Genomic DNA, 22,854 nt, shown 5'->3' with positions numbered 1-22,854 from the left:
AAAAGTGCATATGCATGTTAATGGATAGGGCATAATAGGGGCATTTGCTATGTGCTGTATACCATGCAAATTGCAGAAATGAACTTTTATGGTTTAAACTGTGACTGCTGCAAATAAAATATTCTGCCTACAATGTATGCTTCACAAAAGCCCATAACAGTTACAGTATGTTAAGGTGGCCATACACGGAGAGATCCGCTCGTTTGAGAGACATTGAGGTGGGCAATATCGGGCTGATCCGATCGTGGGCCCTAGGGCCCAACCATCAGATCCTAACGAATAGTAATGGGCGGTCGGATTGCGGGACCGTATCAACGAATAGTTGCGGCCGCGATCCGATGGGATTTTTCGTCCCATCAGATCTCGATCGGGGAAGCCTGTCGAGGGGCCCCATACACGGGCCAATAAGCTGCCGACACGGTCTATCGGCAGCTTTTATTGGCCCGTGTATGGCCACCTTTACTCCCAAAATGTAATGATTTTAAAAAAAAAAGGGGGGGGATCCCTGTTTTACACCGATAATGACTTGCCCTCCTGAAATTGTCTTATTGGCTTCAAAGGGGTTACACCAGGCCTAGAGTAGTGCAAAATAGTGGTGCAACTTTCTGCATTTGTCTGCAAACAACACACATAAATTTATACACACTCTGATTCCTTCTTTTTTATATATTATTTCTGTGATGGAAAAACATAACCTTATAGGGGTTGTTCATCTTACAAACACGTTTTTCAGTTCAGTTGGTTTCAGACTGTTACCCATAAACAAAAACTTTATTCAATTGCTTTCCATCTTTTATTTTTTTAACATTCACCCAAAATGTAAGTTTAAAGTTTAATGTTCCTGTCTCTAGTGTTTCAGTCTGGCTGCTCTGTGATTCAGGAGCATCTGAACTGTTACAATTTGCTACATTAAGGGTAGAACTACACAAATGTTTTCGGACCGATCCGACGCGCTTCGATAAAACAAAGGCATCAATTCGGATGCAACAGAACTAAGGTAAGGAGATAGAAATGTCGGATCAAGTTGATCCGACACAACACGACTGTCGGATGCAGGCAAAGCATGCGACGCCTGCATCTGATAGTAGTGTCAGATCAACGCTGCGACACCATCCGACAATGCTATTACTTAACTTATTTCTGTCGCATCCGATTTGATGCAGGCGTTTTGTCGCATCTCGTCGGATCGCACCGAAAACGTCCGTGTAGTTCTACCTTAGTTGATACAATTAGTTGATACATTTCTCAGCAGTATCTGTGGAATATTAGCAACTATTGTATCAATTCTAACAGCTGCCTTTAATGAAACTCAAGGATTCTGCTCAGCAGGGACAAAGCTAACAAATGTATCAACTAAATGTATTAATTTAGAACAGTTAAGAGTCAGCGACCCACCTCACAGCTGCTTTAGAAGGTAAAAAGATTTTACTTTACACTTCAATATTAGAAAAACAGTTACAAATAGAAAATAGCAAGTAATTGGAATTTTTTTTTTTTTTTGTTGAACTATCTGAAACCAACTGAAATGAAAAAAGTGTTTGACGGTGAACAACCCCTTTAATTTACACATAAGGACTAGAAAAGAACTTTATCATTACACCATTTATTTTACACCAAGTTTAATAGTTTGTCTTGGCGTCACATACAGCTTTAGAAATATTCCCCTGTGGGTAAAGGCTCTTAGGGCATTTTTATTTCCTGATGTTAATGTTTCTGACAAAAGAGGTTACGTTACCATGTTAACACCATGCATGTGTTGCAATTCCCACAACATTTCTCCTCTTTACAAATCATAAAGGCTTATATAATTGTTGCAGAATTTGCTCAGTGCCTCTGTTAGATGTATGACACCTACTTATAGAATGCTCCTGTATTGGTTACATATTAACTTTTATGCCAGTCAGGCTGTTTCTTTGTGTATCTGTGCAGGTGCTCACCTTCTCACCCCTGAAATCTGAGGGGTTTAACCAGCTCCCCCTGCACATAGAATACACAGAATGCATCCAGATCCCCTTTGGCAATTGGAAACTTTTAGGGAAATAGCACACAATCAGATTTGTCTGCACGCAGCACTACTATGGCAACATCTCTCCCAAAATTGACTTGCCATAGCATAATACTAAGATTGCTGCAAGTAAAACATATTACTTGCGGCATTCTGACTTAAAGGAAAACTAAACCCCCAAAATGAATACTTAAGCAACATATAGTTTATATCAACTTAAGTGGCATATTAAAGAATTCAAACTGGTATATATATTTAAGTAAATATTGTCCTTTAACTTCTCTTGCCTTGAACCAGTGCCAGGCCAAGTCGGCTGGGTCGTCCTAGGCAACCAATGTTTAAAGACTAAAGCTGGCCATAGATGTTGAGATTTTTAAAAGATCAGATCCTCATCGTGAGACCACGATCTTCTCAGAACGATCGCACGATTGTACGAATTTACCATCAACTAAAAAGACCAATTTGCCAGGAAAACAAAGGGGAGCTGCCTGCTTGGCCCTGCAAACATAGAGAGATTGCACTGGGACCGACAAAGATTTTTTGACCTGGCCGATCAATTTCCTGACAGGTGTCGGCCGAAAAATAGTAAGATGTACGATCCCACTAACCGCACGATAATTTCGAAGGATTGGTCAGCTGTGTTGCTATCCAGCAACTTATCTTGTTCATTGTGCCAAGAGCTGCCCGGGTTTATTACAGCAGTGACAATCCCGTATAATCCTGTGACTAAGGTTTCTGATATCAGATCAACATTGAGAATCTCTACATCAAGGACCTTTATCTCATCTGTCCTCATTTTCATCTCCCTCAAACAGAATGCATAATTTATGTATCTGTCATGTTGCACAGCTCCTCAATGTGAGATATCTTCTTATACAAATCCTCCTCCTTTATTTCCAGCTGCTTGATAAGATCTTAGAGTCTGTCAGAATACTTTTGAACCTGCCTGGAGATTTTTTTCAAGACCCTTCCAGCTGCTCCTTGATGTTTCTAAAAAGGGCAGGAACTCTCTATATTTTGCCAGCTGCTTTATCTTGCACTCTTCTCTAGCGGTCATGCAGCCTTTGAGCTTGTCTCTCTGTCTCCTCTTTCTCTGGGATCAATTTCTCCAAAACATTCCTCCGTTTCTCCTTTTGCTTTTCTGAGGATTTATCCAGTGTCTCCACCTGATGTCCCCTGTGTTCTCTGGCCAGGCAGCAGGACTTACAGACAGAAACAGCATCAGTAGAGCAGTAATATCACAGGAGACCATTGTGGGCAGAGCATTGTTTGTGAATGGGTTCAGTTCATATGTGTTCTGCTGAGTTACTGTGTATATTACACAAGGAGGCCGCACATTTAGGCAGGTTTTGGCAGCAGGTACAGGTGAGTTAATACAGTAAGTGCAGTCCCTCGCTGACTAGACAAATAGGCCTCAGCTTCTTCCCACAGTTCCCAGTTTTTAAGCAAGACTGGACATTACGGATGCTCTTTTTGGCATGTGGGTCTTTCCTGGGAATCCCAAGTGTTGCCTATACAAACCAGACAGAAGTTATGGTTGCACGTCATCATTACAGGATCTGTATAAACATTCTTGCAGATGGGGCAATAATGCAGCTCCTTACTGAAAAAACTCTCGGGGGAAACAGATTGGTTTTTGAAGAGCTGTTTGTGTTAATTGTTATGTACAATGAGATGTGTGTTGCACAGATTGGCTTTGCACTGGACACAAGATTTAACTACAAGTACAGGGGTATGAAAACAGTAATCGCATATTGCCCTGGCCAGTTCCAACTGAAGAGAAACCATATAGTTCAGCTGTAAGTTCCCAGGCAGAGTGGGATGTTCTGGGTAATGAGCTTGGCATTCTGGGAAGGTATAATCTCTAGGTTTCTCCTGGTTATTTAATGCAGCTCATACAGAAGTTGTGCCCACTTGTCAGGGTTATGGGATCTATAAAAAACATCCAGCAGATGTAGCATTTCAGATTCAGACTGTCAATCTATGGGTTCTATCAAATGCCAGAGGAACTGCTGTAAGATGCCAGACAGTCACTATATATTGGGCCTGTGGGGGGCTGCATCATATGGGCCACTGTCTATTTGCAATGTCACGGCCTATTAAAAGCCGTCAGACGCAATCACCAGAAACTGGCAGTGAAACTGAAATGTCTCACACTCTGACCTTTACTGGAAGGGGATAAAATTGCAGCTTGTTGATGACTCTGTAAGTGCCTCAGCAAGGGGTGCTAGAAAAGAGGGGGAGCAGTATGTCAATGCAATAAAGAGCAGAGTTTCAGGATACATTTTCACAAAAGCGTTTACTAGCCGAGGAGAGAATAAGGAATGTCATCAACCAATCATGTTGTTTTGCAGCAGCTCATTATAGCTTGCCCTTTCCTGGGACTGGGTTACAGTCACAATCAGTTACAATACAGGTATGGGACCTGTTATCCAGAATGCTCGGGACCTTTCCGGATAAGGGATATTTCCGTAATTTGGATCTTCATACCTAACATCTTCTGGAAAATCATGTAAACATTAAAGGGATACTGTCATGGAAAAAACATTTTTTCAAAATGAATCAGTTAATAGTGCTGCTCCAGCAGAATTCTGCACTGAAATCCATTTCTCAAAAGAGTAAACAGATTATTTTATATTCAATTTTGAAATCTGACATGTGGCTAGACATATTGTCAATTTCCCAGCTGCCCCAAGTCATGTGACTTGTGCTCTGATAAACTTCAATCACTCTTTACTGCTGTACTGCAAGTTGGAGTGATATCACCCCCTCCCTTTTTCCCCCCAGCAGCCTAACAAAAGAACAATGGGAAGGTAACCAGATAACAGCTCCCTAACACAAGATAACAGCTGCCTGGTAGATCTAAGAACAGCACTTAATAGTAAAAACCCATGTCCCACTGAGACACATTCAGTTACATTGAGAAGGAAAAACAGCAGCCTGCCAGAAAGCATTTCTCTCCTGAAGTGCAGGCACAAGTCACATGACTGGGGGCGGCTGGGAAATTGACAATGTCTAGCCCCATGTCAGATTTCAAAATTGAATATAAAAAAAATCTGTTTGCTCTTTTGAGAAATAGATTTCAGTGCAGAATTCTGCTGGAGTAGTACTATTAACTGATGTGTTTTTTTGAAAAAAACATGTTTTCCGATGACAGGATCCCTTTAAATAAACCCAATAGGCTGGATTTGCTTTCAGTAAGGATTCATTATATCTTTGGATAAAATTGAGTCTATGGGAGATGGCCTTTCTGGATAACGGGTTTCCGGATAATGGATCCCTTACCAAGGGTAATGAGCCAGGAAGCAGCGAGAGGAGAGCTCAGTGATATCTCTGTCCCTGTGACAAACTGCATTAAATGATGGGGAGGTGCAATTTTTTTTTCTATTTCTCTGTGGCAGGGCCTCTTTTTTGCCCTGCAAACACTTTCTTACAGTCAGAATCAATTGCAGTACACATGAAATGAGGCAGGAAGCAGTGGAAGGAGGGCGCAACAAGTGTACTCCCTAAAAGGCAAAAACAGTTAACTTGACATGGCAGTTATTTTGTAGATCTTTTGTATATTGAAGAAATACTGCTGTGCAGGGTATCCAGACATTTGTAACTCTGAGACATAATTTGGTTGGAATTAATGCTAATTATTCCCTGGGCCACAATGCCAAACAGCAATATTAACTGCACTTACTGCCACATGTCTAATGTCCAAGCAGTTTATGACAATTGGGCATAACCAGTGTCAGACTAGAATGCCTGGGGGCCCAACAGAAAACTTAAGATGTTGGCCCCTTTCCAAACTATAATTTCTCCTCTGCTCATTCAACCTCTTTATTCTCTTAGTCTTATATATTTACTTACTATACTCTGTTCTTCCAATATTAAGTCTCTTTTTTCCCATCAATAGGGAATGACCATGAAATTGGGCAAATGGTGAAAAGCAATTGGGACCACTGACACCTGGGCCCACCGGGAGTTTTCCTGGTGGGCCAGTTCAACACTGGTCCTAACAGCTCTGGATCCATGCTGGGATCATATCTCCCTAAATATTCCTATCCAAACCAGTGGAGCTGCATCTCTATGAAGTAGCAGTTATGCAAAACTGATCCATACATTGTGTATTATTAGCTGGGAACTTATTTATTCACTTTACTAAGCCAATCTAGAAGTGGAATACTAAACTGGAGCTGGACCTTGCAGTGCTCTGTTCTGTTAGAACTGTTATTTCTCTATCTAGTTTTAAAAACCCAAGTTTAGTGCTTCTTTAGTTCATTGTTCCATAAAACAAAGAAACTGTCACAGTCCCATACCTCCCAACATTTTGGAAGTAAAAAGAGGGACAAAAATTTTTTTTCCGCACGTAGCGCAGCAGTTTTTTGACCACACCACTTTCTGTGGCCACACCCCCTAATTACCATGTTTGTTTTACAAAATTTGGCAGGTTATGAAAGTTTGAAAATATTTCTCCTTATCTAAACTGTGTTTTTGTGTCTCAAAATTGTTACAAAGTATCTTATTTGCACCTGTTCTGGGCTCTCTGCTAATAGCCAATTAAGTGAGAAACTTTGTTTCTTTTTCTGGCTGTTCAATGCATAGAAAAGAGGGACTTTCCAGTACAAATGAGGGACTGCGGGTTGAGCTGTCAAAAGAGGGACTGTCCCTCCTAAAAAGGGACAGTTGGGAGGTATGCAGTCCAGGTTTTACCTGTGGTCTCTGATGCCTGACAAATCTCGGTACCTGTCACTTCAACCAACAGGTGGCGCTGTTACAAATCCATTATCAGTTTAGTGATGGCCCATTTCTTAAGGTGTTGTTCAAGTTTGTGATTTAAAGGGGCAAATTCACTAAAGGACGTTAATTCGCCAGCATACCGCATTTTCGTTAATTCGCCAATTCACTAACGGACACTGGCGTAAATTCGCTAGTGTTACTTCGCACCCTTACGCCTGGCGAATTTGCGCAATGGACGTAACTACGCAAATTTACTGACGCGCGCATTTTTCTGAACGCTACCTTTTACGCCAGACTTCCTTCGCCACCTCAGACCAGGCGAAGTGCAATAGAGTAGATAGGGATTGCTTCAAAAAAAGTTAAAAAATTTTGCCAAAAAAAGCTGGCGTTATTTCTTTTTTTATGGGTGATAGGCTGAAAAAGATTGAAAAAATTTTTGGGGCTACCCTCCTTCCCCCCTACATTTCCTAACTCATGGCACCTAAACTATACAGTGGGCACATGTTTACGGCAAAATAAAAATTTTATTTGCTGCTTTGAAGGTTTCCCAGGCTTGTGTAGTGATGCTACATATACCTCCATTGTAACTTCAATTTTGCGCCCTATGCAAATTAATCATCGCTAGCGCAACTTCGCTTTGCTTGGCGAATTAACACTAGTGCAACTTCACAACCTTATGCTTCCCCTGAGTGCAACTTCGGATTTTAGTGAATTTGCGTAGCGCTGGCGAAAATACGCCTGGCGAAGTGTGGCGAAGTGTGGCGAAGTGTGGCGAAGCGGACGCTGGCGCAACTACGAATCTTAGTGAATTTGCCCCAAAGAGTGATGTTCTCAGACAATTTGCAATTGGTTTTCATTTTTAATTATTTAAGTTTTTTTAGTTATTTAGCTTTTTATTCAGCAGCTCTTCAATTTGCATTATAAACAATCTAGTAGCTAGGGTCCAAATTACCCTAGCAACCATGCATTGCTTTGAATAAGTGACTGGAATATGCATAGGAGAGGACCTTACTAGAAAGATGAGAAATATAAATTAGCTATAACAATAAATGTGTAGCCTTACAGAGCATTTGTTTTTTTAGATGGGGCCCATTTGAAAGCTGGAAAGTGTCAGAAGAAATTATATATTTATTATAAAACTATAAAAAAATAAATAATGAAAGCCAACAAAAAAAAATCCTTAGAATTGGCCATTCTATTAACTAATTACAATTACCAATGTAAAGTGCTAATGTGATTAGAAGAACAATATTGCATTCATTCATTTTAATAGATTTACAGATCTATTGAGCTAATCTAGGGTTATGGGCACATGAGCTGCTTTTGGCCAAGCAGATAACGTGTAACACGAAGAATCAAAAGGGTTAAACAGTGTGGGGTGCAGCATCCAATCAGGGTTATGCTGTAAATGCCTCCTTTAAGCTTCTAAAATGGGTATGTGTAGGGAAAATAAAATTACACATATGAAACATTGATATTTCCTAAAAGCAAAAACAAGGTTCCACCGAGATTTGAACTCGGATCGCTGGATTCAAAGTCCAGAGTGCTAACCATTACACCATGGAACCAGTTGAGGAGCTGTTTGGGAAGTTGTCCTCATAGCACTAAGTTCAGTGTTGGGACGTTTGTTAACTCTGCTGATTCGACTAAGGAGTCCTTGAAATCCCTGTTGAAAATACTGCGCCACTTGTTACTGACACACAGCCAGCTGATATTAGATTGGAGTTATTAAAAAAGTAGGGTTGCCCTCCAGAAGGGGCCCTGGGGAGCATAAAGTGAGGTCAAAGCTAACTGAGACTGGAGGGGGTGAATGTTTGAATGAAAATACTAGCTGCAATGTCCTGCTGGGGTTGCTGGGAAATGCAGTGCACAGTGTATGATATACTGGTGCAGTTTGAAAGCAAATTCTATTAAGATGGTGTAATGCACAGGTTGGAACTTCAACTTAAAGCAAATTCTATTAAGGACAGATGGTGTAATGAACAGTTTGGAACTTTCGTTTGTCACACAAGGTCAAATAGAACAATAAAAAAAATAACTCAGGTTCCACCGAGATTTGAACTCGGATCGCTGGATTCAGAGTCCAGAGTGCTAACCATTACACCATGGAACCACTGAAAGAGGGCCAGGGGTGTGTTTTAATGTAGGTAACAGAGAGAATGTGGTATTTTCTATGATAGCTGTATGTGGCCAAATGTGTTTTCTTGGGACTACATTATAATCACTACTATTGCCTCGAGTGAGAGACTGCATGAATACAGACACTACACAAAAAATAATCATTTAGTGAGCCCTGAGCATTACTGGAAGGCTGGAGCCCTAATTCAAGATTAAAAAAATGCACGTCCAGTGCAAAGATCAGACACTCAGAAGAAATATATAAACTATAGTACACCAGAATACGAATTAAATGGCTCCTAGGATATACCTATGTCTTTTGAACCACAGCAAAAGTTATTAAATATATAAAATACAATTATCACAGCTGTGTATTTAAATGGTAATATAAAAAAAATAGCAGAGGATGGTTTCGATCCATCGACCTCTGGGTTATGGGCCCAGCACGCTTCCGCTGCGCCACTCTGCTTCATAGACTCCAGCGTTGGCTCTGCTATTGCTGTACTTGCGCATGCTAGGATGAAATCATGTGACAACTGGTTTATGGAGACGTCTTTTGGTGGAACAGAAGAGCGTACGTTGTGACGTAAGACTGGAAAGCGTTGGGCGGCGCAAGCGGTTCTCCTTGGGTAGTTATAGAATTACCTCACGTGCACCAGAAGCGAAAGCGCCACTGGAACCGGCACCGCCTGGACAGGAATTGTTTCATTTTCACACTGTTTCGGCCCTGATCAAGATGCAGTTATTTATAATCCCGCTGACATTGCACCGGCGGGTCATCACTTAGTACTGCCAGAGATGAAGCGGTGGAAGTGCGCCATCTGTTGGTTGAGGGCGATACTTATCGCTACCAGCTACCCAGCATGCTTGCACGCAAAGGGAGAATTCCCAGCATGCTTTGCATTGTATGTCCTCAGTCTCATAGTGTAGGGCTCCCAGGGTGCTTTGCTTTCTTTATAGAACGTCTTCTAGCCTGCCACACTGTAGATTTTCCCAGAATGCTTTGTAGTTGGGAATCTTATTTACATACCTGTTCTAACTGAAGTTTTGCCCACATATTTCCCCCAATCTCTAACCACATTGCTGTATAAAGCCTGAAGCACTTAGGGCTGTTTTATATAAATGGGCAGATTGTAGAAACAGATTTTGTCGCCATAATGTGGAAGAGTTAATTTCGGAGGACTTTATATACATCTGGAAACAGTATTCAGTTTGTGCTCGCTTCGGCAGCACATATACTAAAATTGGAACGATACAGAGAAGATTAGCATGGCCCCTGCGCAAGGATGACACGCAAATTCGTGAAGCGTTCCATATTTTGTGCTTGTTGATGGGACGTACAATCTGTTCTACTAATCTGTTTTACTCTATTGAAATAAACAGCTTTTTTTCAAAATTATTTGGTTCGAATAAATGATCTACCTTCAGAGCCAAGGGGCCTGGCCCCAAAAAGAGGCAGATTGTGCAGTTTCTGTCCTTTTTATTGCTGTGATTAAATGGGGTTTGGGTTTGTTAAAACCTTTAAAGCCAGTAATAAATATGGTGGATCCTATGCTCTATCCCATAATCCCCAGCAGCAATTACTACTCAATTTATATACATCACAGTACCCAACATGCTTTGCACGCCGAGCTCTCTGTTTCAAAAGGGAGAATTCCCAGCATGCTTTGCACTGTATGTCCTCAGTGTCACTGTGTAGGCATGCTTTGCTTTCTTTACAGAACTTCCCATGTGCTTTATCATACCTCCCAACATTTTGGAAGTAAAAAGAGGGACAAAAAAATTTTTCCCGCACGTAGCGCAGCAATTTTTTTGACGACACCCCTTTCTGTGGCCACACCCCCTAATTACCATGTTTGTTTTACAAAATTTGGCAGGTTATGAAAGTTTGAAAATATTTCTCCTTATCTAAATTGTGTTTTTGTGTCTCAAAATTGTTACAAAGTATCTTATTTGCACCTGTTAGCTGTTCTGGGCTCTCTGCTAAAAGCCTATTAAGTGAGAAACTTTGTTTCTTTTTCTGGCTGTTCAGTGCAGAGAAAAGAGGGACTTTCCAGTCAAATGAGGGACTGCGGGTTGAGCTGTCAAAAGAGGGACTGTCCCTCTGAAAAAGGGACAGTTGGGAGGTATGGCTTTATGTGCTTAGTTTGGGCCTGCCCAATTTCCCATAACGCTTTGCATTTTGTAAATCTTATTTACATGCCTGTTCTAACTGAGGTTTTGCTCACATATTCTCCAGAATCTCTAACCACGTTGCTGTATAAAGCCTGAAGCACTTCATAATTTTATTTGGGGGCAAAAAAAGCCACCGGATAGCCAAGTCAGTTTTGACAACGTCCACAGCCTTTGGAGGTCTGGGAGTGCCCCACTTGCAGGCATATTAGTAAGCTGCGCAATTGAGGCAAATTGTGGCTTGGTCAACCCAACTTCCATCCATTGTTTGGGCCACTATAGAAAATCTGGCCTCCCCAGATATATCCATTAACTCACAAATATGGTCTGGTAGTACTAAAGGTATCACGGGAGGAGGCTTACTCCCTGCTACTCTACTAACCCTGAACATATGGTACACATTGAGATACAAACGAGGCTTAATGTCACAATATCCCGTGGGCATAAGCTATTTTCGTAACCACAATTTTCCCCCAGGGATGACTGCTTCCTTCTGCACACGCTGGGGGCTGACCGGTATATATACAATAAGGGAATTGCTCAATGTCTCTATTACTGACCCTTTAAAGTTACAGGAATTGGGAGATCTAGCACCACAGTCTACTTTGCACCAGTTTGAATATCTCCAACTGCGTAATTTTATATACCCTTATTTCTCTGCCGCAAAAGTGACATGAAGTACAGCCTTTGAAACACTGGCTAAACAGGGTTATTATTATTATTATTATTAACATGTATTTATATAGCGCCAACATTTTGCGTAGCACTGTAAAGTAAATGTGATTATACAACCAAATCACATGAATTATATACATAGAACATATGGAGTAACAAACATCACAATCAATACAGGTACAAAAAGGTGAGGAAGGCCCTATGCATAGGCATACAGTCTAAAGGGAAGGGAGTGGTAGTGGGCAAGATCGAATTAAGTGGGATGGGAAGGTGTGGGAGTGGGCAAGATCGAATTAAGTGGGTGAGAAATGTGGTACTGTATGTGGTGTTGAGTTTGGTAGTTAAGCAGAGTGAGGGTAGGCTTCTCGAAAGAAGTGCGTTTTAAGAGATTTCTTGAAAGCAGAAAGCTTGGGAGAAAGTCGGACAGACTGTGGGAGAGAGTTCCAGAGGAGGGGTGCAGCCCTGGCAAAGTCATGAATGTGAGCATGTGAGGAGGTAATGAGAGAAGAGTTGAGTAGCAGGTCAGTAGAGGATCGTAGTAAGCGAGTGGGTGAGTATATAGAGATGAGTTCAGAGATGTAGGGTGGGGCAGAGTTATGAAGTGCTTTGAAAGTCAGTGTCATTAATTTGAATTTGATTCTGAAAGGTAACGGAAGCCAGTGCAGGGATTGACAGAATGGCGAGGCAGAGGAGGAGCGGTTGCTGAGGTATATGAGCCTGGACTGGAGAGGTGACAGTCTCTGGAGGGGAAGGCCAATTAAAAGAGAGTTACAGTAGTCTAGACGTGATATGATGAGAGAGTGAATAAGAATTTTGGCAGCATCTTGGGTGATAAATGCCTCAAAAGGGACTCATCTCTAAGATATACAAGCTTCTTACTGAACCTCCTGCCATTGACCCAAGACAACATACTTATATGACTAAGTGGAATTCTATAATTTCGAATTAGCTATCTCAAAAAGATTGGTCAGATATTTGGTGTAATGCACGGCGAATGATCACTTGTGTGAGGCAGAAAGAGCATATTTATAAGATACTGATGTTCTGGTATTACACTCCCGACAGACTTCATAAGCTATTCCCGGATCATTTGCCCCTCTGCTGGAGAAACTGTGGGGAATTAGGTTCGCTTCCCCATATATTTTAGGACTGCCCACTCATTAAATTAAATTAAACTAATGTGGTTGAAGGTCAAGAAGGTGCTTGACCAGGTCTTTGCAACACAACTCCCTTTAGATATATCCACCTTTCTATTAGGCAGACAGTTTATGGGCATACCAAAATCCAGCCAAAAGTTGGCCAACCACATTTTGACGGCCGCCTGGATAGCAGTGGCGTCTGATTGGAAGTCTCTTAGCTGCCCAAGCATCCAAGAGATTATTAATAGAGTAAATGCTAACAGGTTATTTGAGGCGAATATAGCCTATTTACAAAATACTACTCCCCAGTATTTTAAAATCTGGTCTATGTGGGAATTAAGGGGATTTGTTTCTAGTAGCCCTTCCATACTGGAAGGAGTACCCTCACTACCCCCTGTGGTATCTTAGATTTTGACTATTTATTAGCCAGCTGCTTTCACCCCACTTCTAGACATAATACTATTTGTGATGGCAACTTGGCAATAACTTTTTCACGCTTCGGGATGCCTGGGTTGAGGTGGAGATGCTCCTTATATGTTATTCTCTGGGTCTGAAATTTGCTGCCTGCATATGACAATGTATAATTTCATTATGTTAAATGAAGTTTGCTGGGATTGGATCCATGCGGAGCCTCTCATAATTGTACTCCTTTATTCTATTCATAGACATCATACAAGCTTTTTCTTTTTTGACATACGATTTATTTTTCTATCTTTGTATTTTTTCTTACTGATTCACTTTATTATTTGTGTTTGTATATCTTTACCTGTGAAAAAACTTTTCAATAAAAATTTAAGTTACAAAAAAAAAAGCCTGAAGCACTTAGAACTGTTTTAAACAAATGGGCAGATTGCACAACTGAGTGACCAGTCACAGATGTTGTCACGATAATGTAAAAGAGTTTATTCTGGAGGACTATATATAGGTCTGGAGACAGTTGTTAGTTTGTGCTTGCTTCGGCAGCACATATACTAAAATTGGAACGATACAGAGAAGATTAGCATGGCCCCTGCGCAAGGATGACACGCAAATTCGTGAAGCGTTCCATATTTTGCACCAGTGCGAATGGTGTTTCTTCTTTTGCACTATGAGCAGTTATCTCTGATTAAACAATCACTTTGTAACAACTGAGAACCCTGTGTCTGGTGCCTGTGGAATTCCTCACATCTGTGTATCCCTGTTTATTGCGAGTAAGGGTTAAATCACTGGGGGAATTAATACACCTTCGGTGAATTAAATCCTATTTTTCCCTGGCAAGGGCTCTTGGAACAAAATACACTGACCCACATTCAGTTCATTATGTTGAAGTCCCTTACAAATTGGCTACCCACACAATTAATTAACCTTTACTTTACTTTAACAGGATATTCAGTCTGTTCCCATAACAAATCAGGATACTGTGGCCAATGCAAATCTTTAAAATAAAAAAATAAATAAATCAGTCGCCTTAATACATTATCACCCTGAGACTGGCAGGGACACATCACCAAATGGAGAAAGTCTGTGAAGGTTTTTGTCCTTTCTTACTACTGGGAGTCTGTATTTATGGCCAGTAACAAATATGGCGGCATATAAAAGCCGTCCCATAATGCATAGTGGCGCCTTACTCCAGTTAAATACGTTTGATATTTCAAGTCAAGGTAGGTCGCTTCTGCAGCACATATACTGAAATGGTAGACAGAGATTTAGAAAATTAGAATTCCCATCGTGTTCCACGTTCTGCGCTCGCAGTTACAAAGAAGAGAATTCCCAGCATGCTCCGCGCTAGGAAGGCTCAGTGTAGCACTCCCAGCGTCCTTTGCTTCGTCAGATCTCTGGGAGGGGTTTAAACGTTTTCCGTGCTGTATGTATATGAAGGGTTCCCAGCATGCTTTGCATGATGGACTCATCTTTGCAAGTGTAGTGTAAATTTTGCTCACATTTCTCTGTCCGCGCTGGTGTATAATAAAGGCTAAAGTAAATTGGGTTGTTTTGTGTAAGTTGCCTTATTAAACAACGGAGTAACTTGTTACGGATTCCCTCGCCATAATGTTGAAGACTATATCCCAGGGGACTATATATACATTTGGAGACTGCCGATAGTTTGTGCTTGCTTCGGCAGCACATATACTAAAATTGGAACGATACAGAGAAGATTAGCATGGCCCCTGCGCAAGGATGACACGCAAATTCGTGAAGCGTTCCATATTTTGCACCAGTGCGAATGATGTTTCTTCTTTTGCACTATGAGCAGTTATCTTATCTCTGTTAAAACAATTACTTTGTAACAACCGAGAACCCTGTGTCTGATGCCTGTGGAATTCCTCACATCTGTGTATCCCTGTTTATTGCGAGTAAGGGTTAAATCACTGGGGGAAGCAATACCCCTTCAGTGAAATAAATCATTTTTTCCCTGGCACTTGGAACAAAATACACTGACCCACATTCAGTTCATTATGTTGGATTCCCTTACAAATTGGCTACCCACACAATTAACATTTACTTGTTCTTTAACAGGATATTCAGTCTGTTCCCATAACAAATCAGGATAATGTACCCAATGCAAATCTTTACATTAAAAAAATAAATAAATGCTTAATACATTATCACCCTGAGACTGGCAGGGACACATCACCAAATGGAGAAAGTCTGTGAAAGTTTTGCCCTTTCTTACTACTGGGAGTCTGCATTTATCGCCAGTAACAAATATGGCGGAATATAAAAGCCGTCCCATAATGCCTAGTCGCTCCTTACTCCAGTTATATACGTTTGATATTTCAAGTCAAGGTATGTGTGTGCGCGCTTCTGCAGCACATATACTGAAATAGGTAGACAGAGATCTAGAATTAGAATTCCCATCGTGTTCCGTGTTCTGCGCTCGCAGTTACAAAGAAGAGAATTCCCAGCATGCTCTGCGCTAGGAAAGCTCAGCGTAGCACTCCCAGCGTCCTTTGCTTCGTCAGATCTCTGGGAGGGGTTTAAAAGTTCTCCGTGTTGTATGTAAATGTTGGGTTCCCAGCATGCTTTGCATGACTCATATTTGCATACATAGTGTATATTTTGCTCATATTTCTCTGTCCGAGCTGCTGTATCATAAAGGCTAAAGTAAATAAGGTTGTTCTTTGTGCAAATTGGCGGAGTAAACAATTGAGTAATTTGTTACGGATGCCCTCGCCATAAGATGAAAGTGTATATTTCTGGGGACTATATATACATCTGGAAACTGACATTAGTTTGTGCTTGCTTCGGCAGCACATATACTAAAATTGGAACGATACAGAGAAGATTAGCATGGCCCCTGCGCAAGGATGACACGCAAATTCGTGAAGCGTTCCATATTTTGCACCAGTGCAAATTATGTTTTTGTTCTTTTGCACTATGAGCAGTTATCTCTGTTTAAAGGAGAAGGAAAGCCCCAGGGCGCAAAACCCCTCCCCCCCTCCCCTGTGTTGCCCCCCCCTCCCTCCTCCCCCCTGGCCTACCTGTCCCCCTGGGCAAATGCCCCTAACTTGTTACTCACCCCTCTGTGCAGGTCCTGTCCACGGAGTTCACAGTCGCCATCTTCTCCCACGCGCGTCTTCTTCCTGCTCTGACCGGCGTCTTCTGGCGCATGCGCAGTAGGAACAGGTACCGGTACAGCTCTACTGCGCATGCGCCGAATGTCACGAAGTTTTCCGATTTCACTTCGTGACATTCGGCGTATGCGCAGTAGAGCTGTACCGGTACCTGTTCCTACTGCGCATGCGCCAGAAGACGCCGGTCAGAGCAGGAAGAAGACGCGCGTGGGAGAAGATGGCGACTGTGAACTCCGTGGACAGGACCTGCGCAGAGGGGTGAGTAACAAGTTAGGGGCATTTGCCCAGGGGGACAGGTAGGCCAGGGGGGAGGAGGGAGGGGGGGCAACACAGGGGAGGGGGGGAGGGGTTTTGCGCCCTGGGGCTTTCCTTCTCCTTTAAACAATCACTTTGTAACAACCAAGAGTCCTCCTGTGTCTGGTACAATGTTGGACTGGGGTGCCAGAGGCCCTCCAGAAAACCTTTCCAGACTATTATTCCTACTCTCCTCACTCATCTTTTATTTCTACTTACTATATTCTTACATTATTACGCATTTTTTCCCATAAAGAAATAGGAAAGGACCATGAAATAGGCAAAATGTTTAGCAGCTTGTGGGCCCACTGACACCTAGGCCCACCGGGAGTTTTCCCGGAATACCGGTGGGCCAGTCCAATACTGCACTGGTACCTGTGGAATTCCTGACATCTGGCAGGGTTGTGGGCAGAAATTCATACTTTCACCTAATAAGTGCTGGTTTTTGGGAGATATCCTCCTGTGTTTAGTGCCCCCTAGATCGGGTCTGGTTCAGGTTGGAGTGTTCCAACTAAATAGACATTTTAAGCTTCCTGCATCCTGCCCTGGTTGGCTGTTTGGCCAGAACTCCACGGCGCAATGTCTTCTAAACTGACGAGCTGAGAGGAAACGCAAGAGACCAGTCAGGGCAGTAAACATAATGTGAGTTATAGAAACATAATTACAGCTACAAATCACATGCATCCTACACACTGTTGGATGTAAACACCACATGACGCGTCTTCATCAGTCAGACAGTTGTGTTGAGTGTAGTTTGTAGCTGCGATGTTTCTATAACTTACATTATATTCGGTGCCTCTGACTGGTTTCCTCTCAGCGCGTCGGATAGGAAGACATCACACCGTGGAGTTCAGGCCTTTAAATGCAGCCGATGAAATGGATGAAAGAGGAGGGCATCCTGATATCTTGCCTCATTTATTGCATCTGTGTCATTTTCTCTATCAGGCAGCACCATTTTCTCCCCTCAATGTAGACCAATGAGCACAGCAGATTTTTGCAGCCAGAAGCCTTCTGTCTCCCAGCTCCCAACCAGCACTTTACCTGTGCCTTCAATATTGCCACTGCTTGTGCCTCTTAACTGCCTCGCTCAGCTCACCTCACCTCACAACTCTGTCTGCCTTTGCTGTGTATGTTTGCCACCTGGCCAGTATATTACCGGCCCGGTCGGTAAAAATGATGGTTGATCCCAATGTTATAAATAGGGAAAAAAGATTATATAAGGCCGGTATTTTTTTTCAGAAAAGGTGGCAACCCTATTGCAGTGAGACCTGCCTGCACACGTTGTCATTCCCATTGTGTATGTGTCCCATTGTGTGTGCAGCAGGGACATATTTGATGACACATTCTTTACTATTTGGAGTAAGGTTCTGAATGGGGTCCCTCAGGCCTCCACTTTTATTTAACTTGACTCAGGGGAGGGTATTGTAAGTAATGTATCAGTATTTGCAGATGGCACAAAACTATACAGCCCAATTAATTCCATCCAGGATGCGGCATCCTTGTAACAGGATCTTGACAAACTGGCAATCTGGGCATCTAACGGCTTCTCTCACCAAGGTCCTTAAACTCTCCCAGTGCTGTAACTAGATGTTAGTGGGCCCAACAGCAAATTCAATTTATGGCCCCAACATATCTAGAGGTTGTCCTGTTTTACCAATATTTGAAATAGTATATGAATTAGGGCCTCATGGGGCCTGCTATACCTCCTGGGCCACCCTGCAGCCACAGGGTCTCCTTCCTCTGTAGTTACACCCCTGAACTGTACCCTCAGTTCTTGTGGCTTGTTCCTCCACCTGTTTACTTCCAGAGATGGGCATCTGCTTGTGGGAACTGAGAAGCCAGTCTGACAGTTTCTCTCCCCAAGGCACCTGTGACCCTACCCTGAGCATATGGTTGTTCTCCATAAAGATTCCAACCAACCATGGTTGCCATCTTGGGAACCTACTATGGGCTCCTGTGGCTGGTTTTTCCAATAAAGGTGGCAACCCTACTCCCAACTGTCCCGTTTTGAGCAGAACAGTCCCTCTTTTGACAGCTCAACCCGCAGTCCTGCGTTTGTACTGGAAAGTCCTGATTTCTTTGCACCGAAATGCCAAAAAAGATACAATGTTTCTAACTTAATTGGCTCTTGGCCCAGAATAGATACTTAAGATACGTTTATAACAGTTTTGTCCCTTGGGAGAAGTTAGAAAAACATATAAGAGGATCATATAATAACCTTTCTGATGCTTTATATACCAATAGGTCTTTCCAGCTGACATGTGAGCACCCATTCCTATTAGAAGAAAGGATGTTCTGTCTAAATGTTAGAAAGGGTTTTTTTTACAGTGAGAGCTGTGAAGATGTGGAATTCTCTCCCTGAATCAGTGGTACATTACATAGCTTTAAGAAGGGGTTGGGTGGCTTTTTAGCAAAGGAGGGAATACAGGGAAGATAGCTCATAGTATAAGTTGATCCAAGGAATCAGGAAAGAATCCAACCCCCCCCCAGGCAAATTTGATCAACTAGCAGTTAGGCAGGTTATATATAGACTTTAAAGGTTTCACTTGATGGATGTGTGTCTTTTTTAAACATAACTTACTACGTTACATTTTTTGTCGCACGTGTGTGTGCAAAACTAAGTGTGTTTAACTTCTAGCTCTATTTTAGTCATTCCTTTAAAGGAACGGTGAGTGAGTGTCAGACTGTCAGTATCAGAAACAAATTAAGCAAAGTAGTTAAAATGTAATGCATTATGCACAAGTCCGAGCCTGAACACAATGATGTGATTGTAATCAGAAATGTCTTATTTGAAGTTAAGCCAATAAATGTGAAAAAGACCGTCTTTCAATATGTGTCTCTCTATTTTATTTTGTTATCCTTCAACGCTCATACTGAAGAGAGCTTAGACCTGTGCTCCCCTGTGTTACGATTTAAAGAGTCATTTGAAAGCTCAGCTGCACAGGATGGAATGCACACAGCTCTTATAAATAGCCCTGTACTGACACACAACACATGTATGCTGAGCCTGCAGCTGACAGCTTTACAAATGAAAGCAGGGGAGCACAAGTTTGAGCCTCATCAGTAGGTGCCCTAAATTATATATTTAAATGTAATTGTCTTGGCATAGTAAGTTTTGATATTCCTGTGTAGTTCCAGCAGGGGGCGCTGCAGAGGGTCAGGTCCAAGAAGCAAGCAAACAGAATGAGTGCGAGTAGCTGGACCGTGCAGGTCAGTTTGAACTGAGGGTTCAGGTCTGGCTTTCAAAAACATCCACCTCACATACACAGGGCCAATTTCCTAGTGTTGTTTAACCTTTGATCCAAATGTACAGGATAGGCCAGATGGAACAGTAGCTCCACTGCTCTCAGAGGAACACTGCGGCCATATTGGATGAGATGGGGCCCACCAGGATTTTTCCCGGTGGGCCAGTCCGACCCTGGTTGTCACGTATTTGAGCTGACCTCTGCTCCGTTGCGTGTGACTGCACACAAGCGGATCTTATTCAAATGGAGATGGGGCACATACCAGTAACGGAACTAGGTGGGGGCGGGCCTTGGTGCGGGTAGGGGTGCCACCTGGCCAGTATTTTACCAGCCTGGCCGGTAAAAACGATGGCTGATCCCAATGTTATTAATAGGGAAAAAAGATAAACAAGCAGCCTGGCCCCCCCCACCCTTGTCCGTGCAAATTTACTTTGCGGCTGGCTGCAGTGCACGCGATCTGCCCGGGGGGGGGCCCTGCGGGGGTGCGGACCCTGGCCCAGTTGCACCCCCTGCTCCCCATCCGTGCGAATTTACTTTGCGGCTGGCTGCAGTGCGCACGATCTGCCGGGGGGGGCCCTGCCGGGGTGCGGACCCTGGCCCAGTTGCACCCCCTGCTCCCCCAGTAGTTATGCCACTTGCACATACTGTAGCTCAGTGATCCTCTACCAGTAGCTTGTGAGCAACATGTTGCTCTCCAACCCCTTGGATGTTGCTCTCAGTGGCATCAAAGCAGGTGCTTATTTTTAAATTCCTGGCTAGAAGGCAAGTTTTGGTTGCATAAAAACCAGGTGGGCTGCCAGTCCATATAGGGGATACCAAACAGCCAATATCAGCCCTTATTTGACATTCCCATGGACTTTTTCATACTTTTTTTTACACAAGTAAATAAGGTTGGGGTCCCCTGCTGTAGCTGATCTGCCCTTGGCCTTAAGGGGTACTTGATTGGGCACCAGAATGGGCAGAATTTGCTGGTTACATGAGGGTATTAAGTGACCATGAAGTAACAAAACTTGCACCTCCCTCTCACCTGCTATTATTGCAAAATAAATGAAGGTGGGAATGGGAGGCACAATCATTTATGTAAAGGAAATAGAGCCAGGCAATCGCAGATCAACTGCAAATAGTTTTATTCGTACAAAATGTTTCGGGCAAGGCCCTTTATCATTTCCCAGACTGGGAGATAGTAGGTAGAGCAGGGACTCCACTGTTTCCAGGCACAGTTATAAAAATATTGTGCCTCTCCTTAGGGTTGCCACTTGGCCGGTAAAATCCCAATGTTATTAATAGGGAAAAAAGATAAATATATAGGAAGGCCAGTATTTTTTTCCAGAAAAGGTGGCAACCCTACTCTCCCTTAATCCATTTGTGCTGTGCATCTCTGTTTATTGCGAGTAAGGCTTAAATCACTGGGGGAAACAATACCCCTTCAGTGAATTAAATAATTTTTTCCCTGGCACTTGGAACAAAATACACTGACCCACATTCAGTTCATTATGTTGGATTCCCTTACAAATCGGCTACCCACACAATAAATTAACCTTTACTTGTTCTTTAACAGGATATTCAGGATACTGTGCCAATATAAATCTTTAAATTAAAAAAAAAAAAAAATCAGTGGCCTCAATAAATTATCACCCTGAGACTGGCAGGGACACATCCCCAAATGGAGAAAGTCTGTGAAAGTTTTTGCCCTTTCTTAATACTGGGAGTCTACATTTATAGCCAGTAACAAATATGGCGGAATATAAAAGCCGTCCCATAATGCCTCGTGGCTCCTTCCAGTTAAATACTTTGATATTTCAAGTCGAGGTCGGTGTGTGCTCGCTTCTGCAGCACATATACTGAAACAGATAGACAGACGATTTAGAATTAGAATTTCCATCGTGTTCTGCGCTCGCATTTTCAAAAAGAACAGAAATTCCAGCATGCTCTGCGCTAGGAACGTCAGCGTAGCACTCCCAGCGTCCTTTGCTTCGTCAGATTTCTGGGCGGGGTTTAAAAGTTCTCCGTGTTGTATTACGGCTAAATATTCTGCCTTTCAAATGTGAGGGTTCCCAGCATGCTTTGCACGATGGACTCATATTTGCATGTGTAGCGTAAATTTTGCTCACATTTCTCTGTCCACGCTGGTGTATAATAAAGGCTAAAGTAAAATGGGTTGTTTTGTGTAAGTTGCCTTATTAAACAACTGAGTGATTTGTTACGGATCCTCTCGCCATAATGTGGAAGACTACATCCCAGGGGACTATATATACATTTGGAGACTGCTGTCAGTTTGTGCTCGCTTCGGCAGCACATATACTAAAATTGGAACGATACAGAGAAGATTAGCATGGCCCCTGCGCAAGGATGACACGCAAATTCGTGAAGCGTTCCATATTTTGTGGCTTTCTCCAGTGGTAATTTGACTGAGTTTAGCCAATAGCTAGAGAGATTCAAGGGGAAGTGATCAAAGGACTCTCATAAATGAATGTTATATATGATAACAATGCAATTCTGTTTGGGACCTGAAAACTATTTAATTTATGGAAAAAATGTTTTTATATTACCACTACAACTCCCACAAACCTTTGAAATCCAAAGCGCAGGAAAGCTGAAGACCTGGAACTTATTATAACAATTCTATTCCTAGGTGGTTTCTACTACAAGTCCCAGCACTGAGGAAAGGGCACCTGAGGGCAAGGATTCAATCTCTAGCTAAGTACCTATGCCATTGCCTAGTTATATGCTAAGGCGTTGGGGCTGCTGCCTTTTAGCTCTCATCTGTCAGTTCCAGACACAGCTATCCCCCCTGCTGCTGCCCTTAGTCTCTCTATAGCACATGATTCTGCTCCGACCATTTGGCCGAATACCGAAACGAATCCTAATTAGCATATGCAAATTAGGGGTTGGGCGGGGAAACATTTTTTTACTTCCTTGGTTTGCGA

At 42.5% G+C, this 22,854-nt stretch overlaps 8 non-coding genes across 8 annotated transcripts; 5 read left to right on the top strand and 3 right to left on the bottom strand.

Annotated features, from left to right (window-relative positions):
• Positions 1 to 8,226: 8,226 nt before the first annotated feature.
• On the bottom strand, positions 8,227 to 8,298 carry trnaq-uug. Its single transcript has one exon. It is a non-coding gene; the product is annotated as a tRNA-Gln (tRNA).
• Positions 8,299 to 8,771: 473 nt separating this feature from the next.
• On the bottom strand, positions 8,772 to 8,843 carry trnaq-cug. The gene has a single exon. It is a non-coding gene; the product is annotated as a tRNA-Gln (tRNA).
• Positions 8,844 to 9,245: 402 nt separating this feature from the next.
• On the bottom strand, positions 9,246 to 9,317 carry trnam-cau. Its single transcript has one exon. It is a non-coding gene; the product is annotated as a tRNA-Met (tRNA).
• Positions 9,318 to 10,062: 745 nt separating this feature from the next.
• Positions 10,063 to 10,169, top strand: LOC121399209. The gene has a single exon (XR_005964821.1). It is a non-coding gene; the product is annotated as a U6 spliceosomal RNA (small nuclear RNA).
• Positions 10,170 to 13,781: 3,612 nt separating this feature from the next.
• LOC121399212 lies at positions 13,782 to 13,888 on the top strand. The gene has a single exon (XR_005964824.1). It is a non-coding gene; the product is annotated as a U6 spliceosomal RNA (small nuclear RNA).
• Positions 13,889 to 14,919: 1,031 nt separating this feature from the next.
• LOC121399211 lies at positions 14,920 to 15,026 on the top strand. Its single transcript, XR_005964823.1, has one exon. It is a non-coding gene; the product is annotated as a U6 spliceosomal RNA (small nuclear RNA).
• A 1,023-nt stretch (positions 15,027 to 16,049) lies between these two features.
• On the top strand, positions 16,050 to 16,156 carry LOC121399210. The gene has a single exon (XR_005964822.1). It is a non-coding gene; the product is annotated as a U6 spliceosomal RNA (small nuclear RNA).
• Positions 16,157 to 22,204: 6,048 nt separating this feature from the next.
• On the top strand, positions 22,205 to 22,311 carry LOC121399246. The gene has a single exon (XR_005964854.1). It is a non-coding gene; the product is annotated as a U6 spliceosomal RNA (small nuclear RNA).
• Positions 22,312 to 22,854: the final 543 nt, after the last annotated feature.

This window comes from Xenopus laevis, chromosome 9_10S (assembly GCF_017654675.1).
Source record: "Xenopus laevis strain J_2021 chromosome 9_10S, Xenopus_laevis_v10.1, whole genome shotgun sequence".
Taxonomy (NCBI): domain Eukaryota; kingdom Metazoa; phylum Chordata; class Amphibia; order Anura; family Pipidae; genus Xenopus; species Xenopus laevis.
The sequence above is the reverse complement of the archived record's forward strand: the minus strand, read 5'-3'. Positions and strand labels throughout refer to the sequence as shown.